Below are 4,723 nucleotides of genomic sequence, written 5' to 3'. Positions count from 1 at the left end.
CATTGCTATATGTTTATCAATAAAACTTTGAAAAGAAAAAAAAATAAAAAATAAAAAAAATAAAAAAAGAAATAAAACTACCTTTTGAGGGCCAGCCAGATAGCTCAGTGCACTAAAGTGCCTGCTTAGTCCATCCATGGCATGCCATGCTGGCCCCATCCCCAAAGTGTGCTGAGATGGTGATTGAGACTGAGCATGGTGGCACATGCCTGCAATCCCAGTGATTGGAAGACTCGAAACAGGAGGATCACTACAAGTCTTATTTGTGTAGTGAGACCCTGTAGATCATGTACTAAACACATAAAAACAAAATAGTACTTTTGTGTGCCTAGGACTTGGCAGAGCACATGAGTGAGCCAGCTAACATGTGAACTGAGATGCCTATCACAAACTATCCACTGTCTGATCTTTTAGTCTGTACAGTTAAACATACCTAAGAGCATTTCATAATATCAACGTGTAACTCCCAAAAGCACAAGTAAATTCCTTAAGCACATGGTCCAAATGTTTATTGCTCATATGCCTACCATACTGACTTCTTTTTGCAACCTAGGAATCTGTATTGATCAGTTGAATGAGGCAGAAATACTCACACTTGATTCCTGGAACATTTTCCATGAAATGCATGCAGTATGCAAAGATGAACAGTTGGAAAGCTACTGCAGGAATTAAGAAAGTTCCTGAAAATCAAGGGTGCTTTCCTGGTGAATAGAACTTCCAGAAGAATTTTTTCTGGAAGGCAAACCAGGAAAGTGAATCCTCACAATATTATGGGCTGCATTTACAATGAGAGCCATCTGATATGGGATTCTGAGGTAATAGAAGTTCATACCTAGCTATTAAAATTCAGTAGGCTCATTACATATTTATTATTGTTATTTTTGTATACTTTTTCTTTTAATAAGTATTTGAATACATAAGATAGGAACAGTATGACTTAATATTTGGCAAAATGAAAAGGAGTGACTTGCAGATCTTGTTTACTTTAATTATTGCAACTTTATTTTAAATTTTAGTTTGTTTTATATGCTTGACTGAAACTCAAAATCGCATACATTAATACAAAAGTGAATACAGGTGCTTTAAACATGGACAAAATCATGCTGCAATATGCATTTTTATTTATTTTACTTATTTTTATTTTTTTGCGGAACCAGGGATTGAACTCAGGCACTTGTGCTTGCCAGGGAAGCGCTTATTCCACTGAGCCATCTCCCAGGCCCTGAAATATGCATTTTTAAATCAAATTGCACACACACACACACACACACACACACACACACACACACACAAACCCAAAACAGCAAAAACTCCAATTACCTATTTTTACAACAGTGAAAAACTAAATAAGAAGTACATTGGAAAATATAATTATTTCAATGTTTTCAGATATATGGCTTCAAATGGAGGGTGTTTGCCTAACTTTAAAAATCCAGATGCAAAGCAGCCAATAGAGTTACATTAATTACAACATTTTCTTCCATTAACAGTTTATTCACTGTGACTCCTAGAAGCTCCATGAGGGGTCAGCAGCTTAATTTATTTAGGATAGAATCACGACCACATTTTCAGCGCTCAGTCATAGAATCAGGAAAATGCCACGACCCAGCAAAATGGGGCGGCGCCAGTAATCCACGAGGAGGCGCCCTTCAGATGACAATCGTAGCTAAGCTTCACAGCGGTTTGGGGGCAAGTAGTGAAAGAGAAGTCTTTACTGCAGAGGGCACTGAGTCTCTGGAGCCGATTTGGAGGACAAGTCTAGAATAGGGTGCGGCTTCTTACCAGGCTCCTTTCCCATCTTGAAGCTTTGTTCCCTTCTTTAGCTTCTGTCTGAAGCTGTGCTTCAGCAGTTCACCTGGGAGGACAGGGGGTATTTCTGCTTCATTCTTCTAAGGCCTCAGCATCCACTGGATCATCTACAAGCTTCCCACATTTTCATTTTTCTTTCTCTGGATGCAGATCCCCTGGGAGATTTTCGCAAGCAGAGAAAGAGGCTATGGGTGTGTTTGTAGAAAGCGGTTCTTCTGACTACAAGCTGGTGTCCTGTCAATTATTAGGACAGGACAGTGCCTCCTTTTTCTGAGGTGGGAATCTAGAAACTTCCTCCTTGTCAGCACTGCTGGCACCTGCCTATGTAGGGGGGTTACATCCGAAGGGAGACCTTAAGCCTCTTTCTGAGCACAGGCACTTCAGTTTTCTCTTCAGGTTCGTACTTCAGCTTTAATTCATCAATGTTAGCTCTTAGTTTCACATTTTCACTTTCTACAAGCTGGAGGTGTCTCACTTGCAAAAAGTTTTCGCTCAATATGCAGGCCCCCCTGACTCTCAAACAACACTTTCATTTGCTGTATGGACAGTTCACCTTTGGTGCTTTCATTGTCTTTCAGTTACCAAGTTGTAGCTGAAGTAAATCTGTAAGGTAGGTTTTGTCTTCTAAGCCAGAGCTGCCTGGTATGGAAGACTTAGATTTCATCAAATTCTTAAATTTCTCCAGATTCTAATTTCACCTAAAATATGTTTTCTTTCACCATTCTTCTGCTCCAGCACAGTAAACAACCATTTCGGCTGTTCAAATTCAGCCTGAGATCCTTTCATCTGTACTAATGTGGAAATTTGCAGCTTCATTCTTTGCATCTGTTCTCTATTAAATACGCTTTGCTTCTTTAATAACTGATACTTGACTTATATTTATCAGCTGGTGTTCCATCGCTGCTCTTCAACCTCCCACCTCTGCAAACAAAGAGTTGCCTTTACTATTGGGATCCAAGGTTTGCTGGAGTGCCTGATTCAACCATACTCGAAGATCTTGATTTTCCACACGAACTTTCTTTAAGGCACTGTGGTAAGAAACTACTTCTTTCTCCCGCTCTTTCTTCTCTTCTCTAAGTTGAACTACTTGGCACATTATGTTATTACTGAAACTTTCTAGTTGTTCCTGTCTGTACTATAGTTCATTCACTTCTTCTTGGAGGGTGGTCTTCATACTTTCTATTTGTCAGTTCAATTGAAAAGTCATCATCTTCGAAGACAGTATTCCATGTACACATTCAGATCCTACCCGCATTTCCTCTGATTTCTGAGCCAGGAGTTTGTTCTGGTGATCTAATTTGTGCTTCAACTGCTTTTCACTTAGCCTTGTTTCATCTAATTCTCCTTCCAGCTTTTCTAACTTATTTTTTAGTTCACTCCTTTTTTGTCTGTGGCTTCTATTCAACTGCTCTTCTAGTTGATCCACGTTCACTTTATGTTGTTAATGGCTTCACATTCACAGTTCAAACTTTCTAACATTCGACTCTTAAGTTCACCCTCTCTCTGAAGAACATATTTTTCTTGTTTATAATTCTCAGTCATGGTCATCATTTCATTATGATGTTCATCCAACTGAATCTTCAATTCATTCTGGCACTCTAGCAATTTTAAACCATACTGTGTAGCTGTTAGCCACTCCTTTTCAACCTCTCTAAGCTTGCTTGGAAAATCTGCAATTATATCTGTTGCTATGCTTTTTTCCCATGTATAGACTACTCTCTCCACACTCATTCCTTGAGCTGCTACAGCTAGTGACCCCAGGTGAGAACTCAGGATACCCACCTTTGCTAACCCTACCTCACCAAAGAAATACTCCCCATTCATTCCCCCAGATCTTGCTTTTTCTTTTTTTGTACCAGGTATTGAACTTAGGACCCTGTGCATGTCAGGCAAGTGCTTATTCTACTGAGTTATCTCTCCAGTCCCTACACAGATCTTGTTTTAATATAAAATTTAGGGTGAAGCTGGGATGAGGGAAAGGAGAAAATGAAAGAAAAAGGGAAACACACACACAAGAGAGCTAAGATAATTATACTATTAACTACTATTGGTTAATTGAAAGGAGTAGTCAAAGCTTAATTATTTGACCAATTTTACATGCTTATATATATAGTATTGTGAAAAACTTTTTTTTTTTTTTTTTTTTTTTTTTTTTTGGTGGAACTGGGGATTGAACTCAGGCCCTTGCAGTCTTATACTTGCCAGGCAAGTGCTTATTCTACTGAACCATCTCTCTGGCCCCTGAAAAACTATTTTGAAGACAGCAATATGAAATATAACAACAATTGTTTAATTCCTATTGTCTTGTTTTCTGAAATTCTGCATTATTTCTAATATTTTTTAAAATCATTTTTATTCTCTTTAAAAGTAAAAACAAAAATGTCATTGGTTTTAGCTGACAATAATAATAAGAAATACAAAATAACTGTAGGAAGATTTTAATTATTTGATTGCTTTCTACTGTGTCTATTGAATCTTTTGCATTAGGTTATAGGTACAAGTCACACTTGAGACAGATACTACAACTTCTCTGTTGCTTTTAGCCTTACATTTGAATTTAGTCATTTTTTCCTGATAAAAATTTTAATACTATGTAGATTTTTCTACTTCTTCTATCACAGGAAGATCTAATACCTAAGAGTATATGTTATTCTTTCCTTCAACTTCTTTTTTCCCCTGATAATTCTTTACACTCTCTATATTTTGAGTATTTTATACTAAAAATGGCATGGCACCAAAAGGGAAAAACCAGAAAGCAAAAAGAAACCCTTGTTTCCATGTATTTCCAAAAGTCCCTTATAGAATACCCATATACAACTTCCAGTTTCTTATCCATAGAAAGTTCATGTCCATGCCCTTCCAACTACACGTCTATCTACTGGACTGTCAATTTGCCAATGTATCAGTCTACCCA

The 4,723-nt window shown here is 37.6% G+C and overlaps 1 pseudogene; it reads right to left on the bottom strand.

Moving 5' to 3' along the window:
• Nucleotides 1-1,711: 1,711 nt before the first annotated feature.
• On the bottom strand, nt 1,712-3,462 carry LOC101585103 (annotated as a pseudogene).
• Between the last annotated feature and the right edge of the window lie 1,261 nt (nt 3,463-4,723).

Source organism: Octodon degus, unplaced genomic scaffold (genome assembly GCF_000260255.1).
Source record: "Octodon degus isolate 3935 unplaced genomic scaffold, OctDeg1.0 scaffold00006, whole genome shotgun sequence".
NCBI classification, from domain to species: domain Eukaryota; kingdom Metazoa; phylum Chordata; class Mammalia; order Rodentia; family Octodontidae; genus Octodon; species Octodon degus.
Note: the sequence above shows the minus strand (reverse complement) of the source record. Positions and strands in the feature narration are given on the sequence as shown.